The 18,028-nt window shown below is 45.6% G+C and overlaps 1 long non-coding RNA gene across 1 annotated transcript; it reads left to right on the top strand.

Annotated features, from left to right (window-relative positions):
• Positions 1–565: 565 nt before the first annotated feature.
• On the top strand, positions 566–3,447 carry LOC144299540 (uncharacterized). The gene is made up of 3 exons (XR_013366240.1): positions 566–1,046; positions 2,443–2,579; positions 3,188–3,447. It is a non-coding gene; the product is annotated as an uncharacterized LOC144299540 (long non-coding RNA).
• The last annotated feature ends 14,581 nt before the right edge of the window (positions 3,448–18,028 follow it).

The following is an 18,028-nucleotide window of genomic DNA, read 5'->3' as shown; positions in this document are numbered from 1 at the left end:
TATGCATAAGTATTAACTGCACATTTCTTTGGAAGAACATACCACAGGCTACACTCCACATCATTGGAATCTCATTGTATTTTGGAAGAGGTGGGAATCTAGAGGTCCTAAGGAGGCCAGGTATTGACAGCAGGGGGAGGAATGAGGAGGGTGAGTATGTGAGGTGACTGCATTCCTGGTGATGTCACTCTCCTACAGGGCCCATTGAGGGCGGCCACACCACTGCTGTGTTGTCACAGCTCAGTAAACTCTACCCCAGAGCGACAGCACCTTTGTACAGACAGAGAAGGTCATCTAGGAGTCTGGGATCCATGATGGAGCTGACAGGGTGACATCATCCCATCCACTGCTCAAGGAGGTGTGACCCCCTGTCCTTGAATGGGGGAGGACAGGAGGGAGGGGTTCTGAGGGAGTTTGAACAGGCAGTTAGTAAAGGGAGCAAAGAAACTTCACATGAGCCCCTTAGTCCAGATGTCAGAGTGTGTCCCCAGGGCGGGGGGGTCAGGCATTGTGATGTGTCAGAGCCGTGCCTGGAATTGAACCACGACCTCCGTGGTCACAGAGGGTGGGATCCAGCGTTGTCCCTTCAGGAACAGAAGGTTTTGTGTAGTGAGGGTCTCAGCCTCTCCATAACCAATGTCAAGGTCGGATCTGCCCTTGTGGATCTGGTGATGACTGCAAGAGGTGCTTCAGCTACAACACAGGAAACTTTGAAAAATAGAGCTTGGTCATCTATAAACCTGTAATTATAGCACACACCTGGGGCCACAGACAGAGGAGATCATAGAGACAGAGCGAGCCTGTGGCCTCCCCACCAGGAGTGTGGACAGAGGCTCCGCTGACAGAGAGGGAGCTGGGGTGAGACACAGAGAGAGACCAGGCTTCAGGGACCCTAGTGGAGTCCATGGGGTCAGCATCCCTGATGTCCTTGTCCATGTGCTCCCTGCCCTGGGGATCGTGCTGACCCTGAGCCTCACTCTGATCCTGGAGAAGCAGGGGAGCAGTGGGGACAGTTGGAGACAGTCCCCAGGGAGGAGCCACAGCAGGTGATTCTGAGCCATTTGGGTTCATGAGGTGCAGCCTTAGGAAGGCTGGGTGTGACTTGGTTATGGCCTGTCTTCCATGCAGAAGGGGTCAGGACCCAGAGCACTGGAGGCAGGGAACTCTGCTCTGGGTTCCTGTCCCCTCATCAGTCAGGGGGTACCCAGGCTGGGGCAGCAGGGGACTGAGGCTCTTCCCCTGGAGTCCATGGGGTGCTGGCCCTAGAAGGCAGTTCCTGCGTGTGTCTAGGTCCAGGGCCCACCTGCTGTCAGCTCCAGGCCCCCACAGCTCAGGAGGATCCTCCAGGGCTCCTCCATGACCAAAATCAGGGAGAGGAATTTGGGGCAGAATTGTTGACCAGGATATATTCTCCTCCTCCCAGTTGCAGAAGGGATGAGAGAGAGCCCCCAGCTCTGCCTCCCTGTGCTTGAGGTCCTGGGGATGTGCAGGTGGGTGCAGAAGGTAGGGTTCATCTCCACCCCCACTTCATTGTGCCCACTGTCCCAGGTACTGCAGCCTGACCTTGGACATTCAACTCATGCTCCTCCCTGAATTCTCCTCCCCCTGGGGTGAGAAGGTCTGCAAACATCCCCCTAACAAATGCTCACTCCCCTCAGCCTTGCCTGCACATTCCTGTGGGGTTCCAGGGACACTGCCTCCAGGACTCCTGTCCCCCTGCTGCACCCAGGGAGGAGGCTCTGGGTCTGTTCCAGGCTCCTGTCCCACCTTCCCGGTCACACCCACCCTGGGGCCTGCTCACCAGGCCTGCACACCAGCCTCAGGCCATGGGCCTTGCTCCTGCTGCTCAAGGTCTGGGGGCCCCATTTCTGAGCTAGGAATTCAGTGTTTGTGCTCCTTCCCCAAATCTTCTACTCCTTCATGAACAGAGAATCCTCTCCCTACCTGAGGCTCCCCTGCACTGACAGCAGCACCCTCTCAGGGGCCTGTCATAGTAGAGACCCTGGTTCACACAATCCTCTTCCTCCTTCTCTCCCTGCCTTCCTCCTGCTGCACAGGCCTGAAAGGCCCCTGAGAGCACAGCTGCTTGCATCCCCACCTGCTGTGTCCCTGCCTCAGTTGCTCTGCCCTGACAACTTGATATCTTCAGTCTTGCCCTGTCCTCTCTGCCCACCCATCCAGGGAGGAGATCCCCAAATGAGGGGATCTCACCAGGGAGGTGACCCAAATGTCACCAGGTGCTGGTGCTTCTGTGAAATCACTGCCTTCCATCCTGGTTTGAGGATCCTTATGCTCTGCTTTGATTTTCTCTTCTATGACTCTTTGTGCAGGACACGGTTACTCCTCTCTTGAGATGAACTTGAAAGGCACTCCTCTGAGGAGCTCCGGAAATGTCCCACAGGTGGGATAGGCTTAGTCTTTTGCATGACTTTTATTTTGTAGACATTCCCACAGTCACAGGAGTGATTATAGCTGGGTGACTGTTCCCTCCATGTGGGAATCTCTCAGCCACAGACAGTGTATCCATGTTCCTTGCATCAGACCCCACATGCTGCTTCATACAGTCTTTCATGTCACAGGTGAGTGCTGGTGACACAACTCCGGATGTTAACCTCAGGACACTGAGGACCCTGAGTGGGACATGTAACCAGCAGGTGGCACTGTGCATCTCCTGGGTTCAGCAGGGAGACCCTCCCAGCTGGGGGAGGCCCTGGACCTCAGGGCTGCGCAGAGGCTGAGACCCCAGCACCCTGGTGCCCTCAGGGCCTGGCAGAGACTCCTGGGCAGTGTCCTGTGGGGTTCCCACAGCTGATCCCTCCACCCATCCCTGTTTCCCACTCTGAACAGAGCCTGTTCTCAGCCTTTTTGTCCTCAGGTCCTACCTCTGATCCTGAATCACTAATCAAGTAGAGTCTGAGAGTCGGGCAGAAGGTGCAAAGTTGCATAAAAAGCACTTTCATTTCTCTGGGTCAGCAGTGAGATATGACACTCCTGGGACAGGCCAGTCCCACTGTGGTGGCAGGGTCTTCAGCAACATGGGGTAGATACCTGTCCTCCTGTTTCTGTCTCTTTGGTCAGGTAGAGACAAAATCTGACTTCTGGGGGAGCTTCCAAGATGTTAACAGCCCCCACAACTGAGAAGCTTCTGGCAAAATGCTCTGTCACTCATGCATGTCCGTGTTTGTAGGTACCCTGTCCCAGCCTCTGCTACCCAGCCACCCCCCTCTCTGTGTCTCCAGGCACTAAAGCCAGATTCACCTGCACCCTGAGTAACACGAAAAGAGAGGAAGGGTACAGGAAGAGGGAGAAGCAGTGTCCCTGCAGGGAGCACGATGTGGGACTGGATCCAAGGGCCCAAGGATCATGCCCTGAGACAAAGGCAGATGCTCATCCACCGAGCCACCCAGGAATCCCAACAAAGACTTTAAAAACAAAAATCTCGGACTTCCTCCTCTTGTCCCTCCTTTACTACACACACTACATGTTTCACATATCATACTATTGTCTTTTTTTAAATAATAAATGTATTTTTTATTGGTGTTCAATTTACCAACATACAGAATAACACCCAGTGCTCATCCTGTCAAGTGCCCCCCTCAGTGCCTGTCACCCATTCACCCCCATCCGCACCCTCCTCCCCTTCCACCACCCCTAGTTCTTTCCCAGAGTTAGGAGTCTTTATGTTCTGTCTCCCTTTCTGATATTTCCCACACATTTCTTCTCTCTTTATGTATACAATGGAATATTACTCAGCCATTAGAAATGACAAATACCCACCATTTGCTTCATACGATTGTCTTAAATCCTACGTTTTTTTAGGTTTTGTTTTGTTTTCTCTTTTTTTCTTCTTTTCTCCAAAACTAGAAATTCTGTGGGATGTGGTACCTACTGGGTGTTCTACAATGTATGTCAATGCAGCACTTAATTTCTCTGTCCAGAGATTGTGTCACATGCACAAGATCAGAGCTCAGTCCCTGGACACGGCTACCTACTTTGATCCCAACAGGAAGGAATAGCTTACCTTCTGTCCAACTTGGGTAGGAATCAGGAGTCCTCATGATTCCCTCCTCAGATTTGATTAACTTCGTAGAGCAGCTCACAGAACTCTGGGAAACTCTTTCTTCTGTTTGCCAGTCCATTAAAGGATCTGATAAATGAGATAGGTGAACAGCCAGGTGGAGAGACACCTAGGGCTAAATCTGGGAGTGACTTATGTGTAGTAGCTTCTCTTCCTGTGAAGTTGGGATGTATCACGCTCCTGGAATGGATGTGCCTACCCTCTTGGATCTCATTCCCTCTTTCTCAAGGATGAGGCTACACAGGTGTATTTTCCCAGCCTCATACCAGGGCTTGATCTCTCTAGGGACCAGCCCCATCTCTCTAGGGAGCCACCCAGGAGCCCACACAGAGTGCCTTCATTCAAACAAAGATGCTCCCAGTGCTCTTGTCACTTAAGAATTGATGATGGTTTCAGGAGCCAGGAACCAGGGGTAGTCTTGACTGTAATTTCTAAGATCTCACAATAAGATGTCTCAATTGAAAATGGCGCCAAGACAGTCAGGCTCATACCCCCATCTCATGCCATAAAATCTGACTCTTGTGTGACTGAGGACACAACCATAGCCCGTATGTTAACAACCACCTTGGTCACAGACAGAATTTCAAAGTCTAAAATAGCTGTCCATGATCCTTATTGTTAACTGTTTGAAGAAATGAATAAATGGTGGAAGAAGGGACACATCCCAGTATAGAGCTTTCAAGTAACAGGTGCATGCAGTTAGCACTGTGGGATGTTAGGAATGATCTCCCCTCATAAAGTGTGGACAAAGTCACCAAATCAAGAAGAGTCTGAAAAAGTGTCGCAGTGAGAGATGCTTAAGGAGACTTCAGAACTAAATGTTGCAAAGAATCCTGAACTGGATCTGAGAAAATCAAAGGGAGATAAGGAAAGCATGCCTAGGAGAAACATGTTTACTACTGCATTATATTCTGAAGATATTAGATTCTTACTGAAGATCCTGGATTCCTTACGAAAGTTCCAACAAGGGATGCCTGGGTGGCTCATCAGATGAGTGTCTGGCTTCGGCTCAGGGTGTGCTCTTGCAGTCCCAGGACCCAGTCCCACATCAGGATCCCTGCATGGAGCCTGCTTCTCTCTCTGCCTGGGTCTCTGCCTCTCTCTCTCTCTCTCTCTTTCCCTCTGACTTTTATAAATAAATGAAATCTTAAAAGAAAGAAAGTTCCAACATGAAATCTGAGGATACTCCTTGAGTTCATACAGTTATATTTGCATGTGACTTTGAAGAAATGCAAATTTCTTCAGGGATAACCAGGTAGTCAAATATCTGAGTAGGAATTTAAAATAAATACTGGTCTTGCCAGGATATAGAAAATACCCAATGAGAAATTAAGGTGGGGAAATAACAAAAGGAGCAAATGATAAAACCTGGCACAAAATCCCAACAAGAAATATATGACACAGTTATGCACAAACACCCACTTTACTCAGAGAAACCTACGACTATAGAGAAAAAAGTTCATATTATTCACCAGTAAATGTTGAGTCTATATGATTAAATCACTTTCTTATATCACAAAGTCTATCTGAATCTAAGGATGTGATCTACTACATATCTTGCAAATTTTTACCAAACTGTGATCTTTGAATCATGGAGCATTTTCAATCCTAGAATATGTTCATTTTATTCTGATGTCCTGAAGAACCCTTACAAGACATTCAAACAGGGTAAATACAAAAGCCTGTAAACTGTCCCCTGGCAAGTGGCATCCAGCATGGCACTATGTGTCCTTCAGCTTTTTCTAGAATCTCATGTGGGAGTCACTGGCCTTTCAGTTGTTATGCTGAAGGGTAAAACAAATGTGCCATTTATTTTGCCCAATGATAATAGTGTTTTTCTTAATAATAAATTTATTTTTTATTGGTGATCAATACGCCACCATAGAGAATAATACCCAGTGCTCATCCTGTCAAGTGCCCCCCTCAGTGCCTGTCACCCATTCACCCCCACCCCCAGCCCTCCTCCCCCTTCCACCACCCCTAGTTCGTTTCCAAGAGTTAGGAGTCCTTATGTTCTGTCTCCCTTTCTGATATTTCCCACACATTTTTCCTCCCTTCCCTTATATTGCCTTTAATTATTATTTTTATTCCCCAAATGAATGAGAATATAATGTTTGTCCTTCAATTGTCTAATTTCACTCAGCATAATACCCTCCAGTTCCATCCATGTTGAAGCAAATGGTGGGTATTTGTTATTTCTAACGGCTGAGTAGTATTGCATTGTATACATAAACCACATCTTCTTTATCCATTCATCTTTTGATTGACACCGTGGCTCCTTCCACTGTTTCGCTATTGTGAACATTGCTGCTATAAACATCAGCAGGTGTCCGAGCGATTCATTGCATCTATATCTTTGGGGTAAATCCCCAACAGTGCAATTGCTGGGTCGTAGGGAAGGTCTATTTTTAACACTCTGAGGAACCTCCACACAGTTTTCCAGAGCGACTGCACCATTTCACATTCCCACCAACAGTGTAAGAGGGTTCCCTTTTCTCCACATCCTCTCCAACCTTTGTGGTTTCCTGCCTTGTTATTTTTCCCCATTCTCACTGGTGTGAGGTGGTATCTCATTGTGGTTTTGATTTGTATTTCCCTGATGGCAAGTGATGCAGAGCATTTTCTAATGTACATGTTGGTAATGTCTATGTCTTCCTCTGTGAGATTTCTCTTCATGCCTTTTGCTCATTTCATGATTGGATTCTTTGTTTCTTTGGTGTTGAGTTTAATAAGTTCTTTATAGATCATGGAAACTAGCACTTTATCTGATACGTCATTTGCAAATATCTTCTCCCATTCTGTCGGTTGTTTTTTAGTTTTGTTGACTGTATCCTTTGCTGTGCAAAAGCTTCTTATCTTGATGAAGTCCCAATAGTTCATTTTTGCTTTTGTTTCTTTTGCCTTCGTGGATGTATCTTGCAAGAAGGTACTGTGGCTGAGTTCAAAAAGGGTGTTGCTTGTATTCTCCTCTAGGATTTTGATGGACTCTTGTCTCACATTTAGATCTTTCATCCACTTTGAGTTTATCTTTTTGTATGGTGAAAGAGAGTGGTCTAGTTTCATTCTTCTGCATGTGGATGTCCAATTTTCCCAGCACCATCTATTGAAGAGACTGTCTTTCTTCCAGTGGGTAGTCTTTCCTCCTTTATAGAATATTACTTGCTCATAAAGTTGACGGTCCACTTCTGGGTTCTCTATTCTGTTCCATTGACCTATGTGTCTTTTTTTGTGCCAGTACCACACTGTCTTGATGACCACAGCTTTTTAGTACAACCTGAAATCTGGCATTGTGATGCCCCCGCTATGGTTTTCTTTTTTAAAATTCCCCTGGCTATTCAGGGTCTTTTCTGATTCCACACAAATCTTAAAATAATTTGTTCTAACTCTCTGAAGAAGGCCCATGGTATTTTGTTTTGTTTTTTGTTTTTTGTTTTTTTAAATAATAAATTTATTTTTTATTGGTGTTCAGTTTTCCAACATACAGAATAACACCCAGTGCTCATCCGGTCAAGTGCCCTCCTCAGTGCCCATCACCCATTCACCCCCACCCTCCACCATCCTCTCCTTCCACCACCCCTAGTTCATTTCTCAGAGTTCGGAGTCTTTATGTTCTGTCTCACTCTCTGATATTTCCCACACATTTCTTCTCCCTTCCCTTATATTCCCTTTCACTATTATTTATATTCCCCAAATGAATGAGAACATATAATGTTTGTACTTCTCCGATTGACTTACTTCACTCAGCATAATACCCTCCAGTTCCATCCACGTTGAAGCAAATGGTGGATATTTGTCATTTCTAATGGCTGAGTAATATTCCATTATATACATAAACCACACCTTCTTTATCCCTTCATCTTTTGATGGACACTGAGGCTCCATCTATTGAAGAGACTGTCTTTCTTCCAGTGGATAGTCTTTCATCCTTTATCGAATATTAGTTGACCATAAAGTTCAGGGTCCACTTCTGGGTTCTCTATTCTGTTCCACTGATCTATGTGTCTGTTTTTGTGCCAGTACCACACTGTCTTGATGACTACAGCTTTGTAGTACAACCTGAAATCTGGCATTGTGATTCCCCCAGATATAGTTTTCTTTTGTAAAATTCCCCTGGCTATTCGGGGTCTTTTCTGATTCCACACAAATCTTAAAATAATTTGTTCTAACTCTCTGAAGAAAGTCCATGGTATTTTGATAGGGATTGCATTAAACGTGTAAATCTCTCTGGGTAACAGAGACACTTTCACAATATTAATTCTGCCAATCCATGAGCATGGAATATTTTTCCATCTCTTTGTGTCTTCCTCAATTTCTTTCAGAAGTGTTCTATAGTTTATAGGGTATAGATCCTTTACGTCTTTGGTGAGGTTTATTCCTAGGTATCTTAGGCTTTTGGGTGCAATTGTAAATGGGATTGACTCCTTAATTTCTCTTTCTTCAGTCTCATTGTTAGTGTCTAGAAATGCCATTGATTTCTGGGCATTGATTTTGTATCCTGCCACGCTACCAAATTGCTGTATGACTTCTATCAATCTTGGGGTAGAGGCTTTTGGGTTTTCTTTTTTTTTTTTTTATCTCATGGGACATATTTATACTTTATTTTTTTATTGGTGTTCAATTTACTAACATACAGAATAACACCCAGTGCCCGTCACCCATTCACTCCCACCCCCCGCCCTCCTCCCCTTCTACCACCCCTAGTTCGTTTCCCAGAGTTAGCAGTCTTTACGTTCTGTCTCCCTTTCTGATATTTCCCACACATTTCTTCTCCCTTCCCTTATTTTCCCTTTCACTATTATTTATATTCCCCAAATGAATGAGAACATATAATGTTTGTCCTTCTCCGACTGACTTACTTCACTCAGCATAATACCCTCCAGTTCCATGTAGAGTATCATGTCATCGGCGAAGAGGGAGAGTTTGATTTCTTCTTTGCCAATTTCAATGCCTTTAATGTCTTTTTGTTGTCTGATTGCTGAGGCTAGGTCTTCAAGTACTATGTTGAATAGCAGTGGTGAGAGTGGACATCCCTGTCTTGTTCCTGATCTTAGGGGAAAGGCTCTCAGTGCTTTCCCCTTGAGAATTATATTTGCTGTGGGCTTTTCATTGATGGCTTTTAAGATGTCAAGGAATGTTCCCTTTATCCCTGCACTCTGAAGAGTTTTGATCAGGAATTGATGCTGTATTTTGTCAAATGCTTTCTCTGCATCTAATGAGAGGATCATATGGTTCTTGGTTTTTCTCTTGCCTATATGATGAATCACAATTTGTTCCTTTTAAATTTTTTGTTGCGGTTCAATTTGCCAACATATAGCATAACACCCAGTGCTCATCCCGCCAAGTGCCCCCCTCAATGCCCATCAGCCAGTCACCCATACTCCCTCCCAAATCCCCTTCCACTATCCCTTGTTCATTTCCCAGAGTTAGGTATCTCTCATGTTTTGTCACCCTCGCTAATATTTTCACTCATTGTCTCGCCGTTCCCTTTATTCCCTTTCACTAAGTTTTGTATTGCCCAAATGAATAAGACCATATAATATTTGTTCTTTTCCAATTGACTTATTGAGAACAAAATTGTAATCAAAATTCTGTAATTTGGATTACAATTCAATGTCAGAAAGCTAATTCAGTAGCACAATTATAAAACTATTGGTGGCTCTGGAAAAAAAAAGCATAAAGGATTCAAGAGACTACATGACTGCATAATTTTGATCTAATCAGGCTGAAATTAAAAATCAATTAAATGAGATGCAATCCAAACTGGAGGTCCTAATGACAAGGGTTAATGACGTTGTAGAAGGAGTGAGTGACATAGAAGACAAGTTGATGGCAAGGATGGAAGCTGAGAAAAAAAAGACAAAACAATTAAATGATCATGAGGAAAGCTTAAGTGAAATAAACGACAGCCTCAGAAAGAAAAATCTATGTTTAATTGGGGATCCAGGGGACGACGAAAAGGATAGAGGAGCAGAAGGTGTCTTTGAACAAAACGTATCTGAGAACTTCCCTAACATTGGGAGGGAAACAGGCTTTCAGATCCAGGAGATAGAAAGATTCCACCCTAATATCATAAAAATAAAATCAAAATTCAACACCTCAAAATTCAATAGGGAAACTTGCAAATTGCAAAGGTAACGGGAAAATCCTTAAAGCAGCAAGAGACAAGAAATCCCTAACCTTTATGGGGAGAAGTATTAGGTTAAGTGGAGATATCTCCAGAGACCTATCAGGCCAGAAAGGGCTAGCAGGATATATTCAGGGTCCAAAATGAGAAGAACATGCAGCCAAGAATACTCTATCAAGCAAGGCTCTCATTCAGATTAGAAGGAGAGATAAAGAGCCTCCAAAATAAGAAGAAATTGAAAGAATATGTGACCAGCAAACCAACTCTTTAAGAAATATTAAAGGGGACACTGAACTGAAAAGGAAAGAGGAAGTTCAAGGAAACAATCCACAAAAACAGGGACTGAATAGGTATCATGATGACACTAAATTCATACCTTTCAATAGTAACTCTGAACGTGAATGGGCTTAATGACCCCATCAAAAGGCGCAGGGTTTCAGACTGGATAAAAAAGCAAGACCCATCTAATTGCTGTCTACAAGACACTCATTGTAGACATAAAGACACCTGCAGCCTGAAAATAAAAGGTTGGAGAACCATTTACCAATCAAATGATCCTCAAAAGAAAACAGGGGTACCATCTTTATAGCAGATAAATTAAAGTTTATCCCAAAGACTGTAGTTACAGATGAAGAGGGACACGATATCATACTTAAAGAATCTATCCAACAAGAGGACCTAACAATCATGAATATTTATGCCCCGAATGTGGGAGCAGCCAAGGATATCAATCAATTCATAACCAAAGTTAAGACATACTTAGATAATAAATCACTTATACTTGGTGACTTGAACACAATGCTTTCTATTATTGACAGATCTACTACTAAGCACAACATCTCCAAAGAAACAAGAGCTTTAAATGATACATTGGACCAGATGGACTTCACAGATATTTACAGAACTTTACATCCAAATGCTAGTGAATACACATTCTTCTCTTTTTTTTTTATTTTTTTTTATTTTTTATTTTTTTTTATTGGTGTTCAATTTACTAACATGCAGAATAACCCCCAGTGCCCGTCACCCATTCACTCCCACCCCCGCCCTCCTCCCCTTCTACCACCCCTAGTTCGTTTCCCAGAGTTAGCAGTCTTTACGTTCTGTCGAGGGACCATTCTTAAAAGAGTTAATGAATGTGACTTCATGGATATAGGGAAAGTGTGTGGCTGAGTCAATGTCCTGATGGGTTTAGAAACAAACATTCTCAAAAACAAGAAAAATAGTTGGTGTTGGGAAGCCCAAGTGGATCAGCAGTTTACTGCTGCCTTCAGCCCATGGCCTGAACCTGGAGGCTGGGATCCAGTCCCACATCCGGCTGCCTGCATGGAGCCTGCTTCTCCTTCTGCTTATCTCTCTCTCTCTCTGTCTCTCTCTCTCTCTCTCTCCCTCTCTCTCTCTCAAAGAAATGGATAAAATTTAAAAAAAATAGTTGATGTGTGTGAAAATAAAAATCCACACTCTCCTGTGCCAATTATGTCGACACTGACCTTCTTTGGGGCTCCAGTGATGCTGAAGATGAAAAATTAAATACACCAATAGTTCCTATGTGTCAACCCTCAACACCTGAAAGAACATCCATGTGTGGGAAATAAAATAATATCATTGCCATATTACAGAGATTGCCCCAGGCTGGTGGGGTGTGCAAACTACATCTGGGGATGAGATCAGGAATCAGATGATGACAGGATTCCATGTTGGTCCAAGTTCTGCTACTTCTGCCTAGAGATGGACCCTGGAAAGCAGAAATGGCACCAAGAGCATTGTTATTTTTTTCTGAAATCTTCACGGGGACACAGAGTTCAGAACTGAAGAGCCAGAGACACTGGAGCATGAGGAACAAGGGGATGGAGAAAAGAGGAGTATGGAGGTGGAGGTGTTGTCAGGGAGTCTGAAGAAGTTGTGCCTATTTGTCAGTTGGTTCACATGAAGGGGAAATTGTGTCTGTGATCAAGATGAGTGTTAACATACAGTCTATGGTTGTGTCTTCAGTCACACAAGAGTCACATTTTATGGCATGAGATGTGGGTATGAGCATGACTGTCTTGGCCCTATTTTTAGCTGAGATACATTATTGTGCGATCTTAGAAACTACAGTCAGGTCTGGTCCTGGTTCCTGGCTCCTGAAACCCTCATCAATTCCTAAGTGACGAGAGCCCTGGGAGCATTTTGTTTGAATGAGGGTACTCTGTATGGTTTCCTGGGTCGCTTCCAGATGGGGCTGGTCCCTAGAGAAATCAAGAGCTTGTCAGAGGCTGGCAAAATTCACTTGCCTAGCCCCATCCTTGAGAGAGAGGAAATGAGCTCCAGCAGGGTGAACACATACCTGCCAGGAGCGTGATGCATCCCAACCTCACAGGCAGAGAAGCTCCTACACATAAGTCACTCCCAGATTTAGCCCTAGGTGTCTCTTCACCTGGCAGCTCACCTATTTCATTTATCAGGTCGTTTAATAGACTGGAAAACAGAATAAAGTATTTCCCAGAGTTCTCTGAGCTGCTCTAGCATGTTAATCATAGCTGAGGAGGAAATATTTGGAACTCCTGATTCCTACCCAAGCTGGAAAGAAGGTATGGGTAAGCTATTCCTTTCTGTTGGCATCAAAGAAGGTAGCTGTGTCCAGGGACTGAGCTCTGATCGCGTGCTTCTGACACAGTCTCCGGACAGAGAAATTAAGTGTTACATTGACATATGTTGTAGAACACCCAGTAGGGACCACATCCCACAGAATTGCTTGTTTCAGGGAAAGAAGAAAAGAAGAGGAAACAAAACAATACAAAAGCCTAAAAAACATAGGATTTAAGACAATAGTATGATATGTAAAACATTTAGTGTGTGTAGTAAAGGAGAGACAAGAGGAGGAAGTCCAAGATTTTTGTATTAAAAGTCTTTGTTGGGATGCCTGGGTGGCTCAGTAGTTGAGCGTCTGCCTTTGGGTCAGGGCATGATCCTTGGGTCCTTGGACCCAGTCCCATATCGGGCTCCCTGCTGGGACCCTGCTTCTCCCTCTGCCTGTGTCCTGCCTCTCTTTCCACGTTTCTTATGAATACATAAATAAAATATTTTACCAAAGTATTTTTTCTAATTTTACACAGACCCTGGAGTATTTGTAGCTGGGCTCTCTTCCTTCACCTGATTGTGCACCCGGGACACCTGTGGTGCCTCAGTCAACATCAGAATCTGTGCGTCATTCCTCCCTCCTCAGGGACAGGTGTCCCAACACAGTACTCTTCCTGAAAGGACACTCACAGAAGCTTCTCAAGAAAAGAGGCTCAGAAACAAGGCCTGTGGACCCAAGGTTTTTTGTTTCACATCCTCACTATGTGTGAAACTAAAAGTCATGATGCCATGAGCAGTATCCACAGCATTTGAAAAAGACAGTTTCCTCCTCAAAAAAAATATTCTCCATTTGGCATCCAAAGCAGAGCATCCCAGTAATAGTCCTAGTCCTCCACCCCCACTGATAGACTAGTCATCAGGTGGCAACACAGTGATGAGCAGGAGCCCTGCATTGGCCGAGGTTTCTTTGGATCCAGAGATGTGGCTTGGGACACTAGAGCCATGGTATTTATTAGAATAAAGCCTCAGCAGATACCAGGCAGGGCTCCCTGCCTTTGCGGGAGCCATTATAAGGAACAGGTGCCAACACTGATGTCACTGTTCAGGGTGAGGTGGGTCTGGCTGTAGTACCTGGAGATGCAGAGAAGTGGGGGCTGGGTAGCAGGGGCTGGGTAGCAGAGGCTGGGACAGAGTACCTACAAACACAGACATGCATGAGTGGTACGGCATTTGTGTTAGAAGTTTCTCAGTCTTTGGGGCTGTTAACATCTTGGAAGCTCCCCTGGAAGTCAGATTTTGTCCCTACCTGACCAAAAGGACAGGAACAGGAGGACAGGTATCTAGGCCATGTTGTTGAATATGCTGCCACCACAGTGGGACTGTCCTGTCCCAGGAGTGTCTTATCTCACTGCTGACCCAGAAAAATGAAAGTGATTGTTCTAACGCAGATCCACAAGGACAGGTCCGACCTTGACATTGGTTATGGAGAGTCTGAGACCTCACAACACAGGACTTTCTGTTCCTGAAGGGACAACGCTTGCTCCCACCCTCTGTGACCACGGAGGACGTGGTTCAATTCCAGGCACGGCTCTGACACATCACAAAGACTGCCCTGGGGACACACTCTGTCATCTGGACAAAGGGGCTCATGTGAAGTTTCTTTGATTCCTTTTTTAGCTGCCTGTTCAAACTCCCTCAGGTCCCCTCCTTCCTGTCCTCCCCCTTTCAAGGACACGGGGTCACACCCCCTGGGGCAGTCGATGGGATGATGTCACCCTGTCAGCTCTGTCATGGATCCCAGACTCCTAGATGACATTCTCTGCCTGTACAAAGGAGCTTTGGCTCTGGGTTACAGTTTACTGAGCTGTGACAACACAGCAGTGGTGTGGCCGCCGTCATAGGGCCATGTAGGAGAGTGATATCACCACGAATACAGTCACCTCACACACTTACCCCCCTCATTCCTCCCCCAGCTGTCAATCCCTGCCCTCTTACCACCTCTAGATTCCCACCTTTTCCAAAATACAATGAGATTCCAGTGATGTGGAGTGTAGCCTGTGGTATGTTCTTCCTGAAGAAATGTGCAGTTAATACTCATGCATATTTTTGGACTTGAGAACTTATTTTCTTTAAATATTTACTAATATCACCCTCTATGAATATACATCATGTTTGAGGACGTCTTCATTACATCAAGTGTGATCATTTTATAAACAGCTGGTATAAAAATCAGTGTGTAAATTTTTTTTTATTGCTTTCAGGGATGCTGATTATGAATAAAGTTTCCATAAGCAAGTACATGGAGGTTTTTCTCTGGAAAGCATTATTTTTACCTTTTATAATTTTGATTGTGGCATTGATTTATGTGATCCATGCAATCATCAAATGATAAGGAAAACTAGTCATTTGGTTGAAGGTGAGGGAATAATTATCCCAGTTGCAAAGAGAGCTGACATGTGCATCAACAGAGCAGGGACCAGTTTGAAGGACCATGATAGCTTTACGACCTAAGGGTGTTTCATTTACTGAGAAATCAGAACAAGATGAGTGAATGTACAATGCCTAGAAGAACCTGTCCCAGCTCACGAGGACAAAATTTTCTCTTTCTTTTGAGACCCTCTGTGTAAAATGGGGCTACGGAGAGTGACTCTGAGGTCAGAGATGTAAAGGAGTCTCCATTACCAGGAGGGTCCCCAAGATGCACCTGGGCTCAGGGCATCAACTGAAGAATCAGCAGAAACCCAGGGGGAGCCTAAGCAGGCAGCTACTGGGGTGTTCACTCACTTTACAGATGGGCAAGTGGGTTTTTGTCTCACTTCCCCAGAGGCCTGGAGCACCGTGGGAGCACTGAGACTTCTGTCCCACGATGAGCAGTAATAATCAGCCTCGTCCTCAGCCTGGAGCTCAGCGATGGTCAGGGTGGCTGTGCTGCCTGACCTCGAACCAGAGAATCTATTGGGGACTCCCGAGGGTCGGTTACTAATACCATAGATGAGGGTTCTGGGGCCTGTTCCTGGGAGCTGTTGGTACCAGCCCACATAACCTCTGCCAATGCTGGAGCTGCTTCCAGTGCAGGAGATGGTGACCCTCTGGCCCAGGGACCCAGACACTGAGGCCGGTTGAGTCAGCACAGACTGGGCCCAGGACCCTGCAAGGGGAGAGACACAGAGAGGGTGATGCTGGATACAATATGAGGATGCATGACCCCACATATCCTCCCAGGGCCCCTCCCCCTGTCCCACATCCAGTCACCCATGCAGTGAACAAGGAGAGTGAGGAGGAGAGGAGACCAGCCCATGGTGGAGGTCATCACTTATCCTGCCTTCTGTGGTCCCACAGCTGAGTGGAGCCTCCCCTCATCTCTCCCTTCTTCTTTTCATCCTCTGGGAGAGGGAGTGGCCGTCCCATGCAAATGAGACCTCAGTTGTCTGGTCCCTCAGTGGCCCTGGGTCAAGTCCCTCTGCCTGGGGATGTGAAGGGTGTGGGCAGGGGAGGGAGAGGCTGTGTAGACACATGAGGTAGGGAGGTCCCATCTGTGAGCCCTGAGCAGAGGGCACAGGCAGTACCTGGTGGCAGCTCCCCGCTATAATCACCCCTGATTCTTCAGAAAAGGACCCCATCACGCCCTAGTGTCCAATCCCAGATACACTATTGTGTGACTTGGTGATCAGAGCCCATCTAAAACAAAGGGCGCCTCCCCACTGCTCTGTCCACTGCTTTTGGGCCAGGTCAGTAGTCCCCTTATGTAACCTCCCATTTCCAGAGGAAAAACTTTCTGCTTTACTTAGACTTCTCGTGGGTAAATGTGTCTATAGCTTCTTGGGTGTTTTTCACTCAGAACTGAGGTGGTGTCTCTATACAACCTCTTCTTGGATCAGGATCAAGTCCACAGCAGTGACGGGGCTCTATGGACATTTGGAACCTTCAGTGTGAGATGGTGTGTTCTCTCCTGTTATGTGACTCCTCCCTGAGTTCTAGAAGATTTCTTCCTCGGAGGTTTGTACATCAATGAAGAGACAGGGAGAAATCTGTCCACGTTTTGGGTAGAAGCCCTTGAGTTCTTTCCTAGTAGATAATATACTGATAATCTTTGTCACCTGTCTCTACTTACACTTGGTTGTCACCATAGTTTCCCACACACTGTGGGCAGGGACTCCCTCCTAAGGACTCTTTTCCAGCACATGGTCACAAGACTGCAGGAGCCCAGGCAGGTGAGGTTGTGTGTGCTGCTGACATCAGAGGGGGAAAAACTGCTGGAAGTTCTTGTCAGACAGGAGTGACTGCTGAAGTTTCTCTGACAGAGACCAAGGGACAGAGTGATGTATGAGTCACCACTTAGTCAACTGTGCATTTAAAATGGATGTGGCCTTTTTCACAACATTCCTTTCGGTAAGATTGATTTAAACTCAGTGACAAAGTCATTGTGTGGCTTCAGGTGGACAAACTATACACCTGACCCAGATCTGTGTTTAGTGAGAGAGAATATGGATAGAAACTCTGGCCATGAAATTGGATGCAAAAGCAACTATAAAAGAAGGCCTAATCTTCTTGGTTGAAACGGAGTCTACAAACTTTTTATGAAATTGAATTTCTATTTTTGGTCATAAGTTTAGTATTGTAAGTTTTTTCTATAAGCAGGAAAGTCCAAAGTGATGGCTAAGGAAACTCAAGGAGAGCCTATGCTTACAAAGTTCAGAACCGTGTCAGCCATCAAATCACCAAACACACACAGAGCTTCCATGGCAGAGCAATCTGAGGTCAGACTTGACTCTGGGGTGGACACAGCTGTATTCCCTCTGCCTGGTACCCAACATGTCCAGGACAGATTTCTTGCTCTTTCAGCCACCTGTGACTACAACAAGGGATTTCTAATATCCAAGGCCAGCTGCACCCGAAGTTTCTGTCAAAGTTCCCACATGTGAGTCATGGAGATGTGGAGAAGAGACCATGTGGTCCAGAGCTGGGAAAGTTTTCTCCACAGAGGTCCAGTCTCTTTGGAGGTGTCAGGGAGTGTGACTCAGGGTGTGACAGTCCAGTCCTGAGAGTACAGCGAGGGTGTGTTTCATGTCACCATGGACTCTGATAACTGAGAATAGTACTGACGCTGGGCTCCCAGAATCAATGTACTAATCAGCCTCAGGTGCTGACTGGAGCCCACGGATGGTCAGAGGATTATCTGCCCATAGGGAGAGATGCCTTTGGGATTCCTGAGAATCATCCTTGTCCCAGGAGAGCAGGTGTTCAGGGCATGTCCTGGCTGCCCTGCA

This window comes from Canis aureus, chromosome 27 (genome assembly GCF_053574225.1).
Source record: "Canis aureus isolate CA01 chromosome 27, VMU_Caureus_v.1.0, whole genome shotgun sequence".
In the NCBI taxonomy this organism is placed as follows: Eukaryota; Metazoa; Chordata; class Mammalia; order Carnivora; family Canidae; genus Canis; species Canis aureus.
This window is presented reverse-complemented; position numbering and strand designations above follow the sequence as displayed.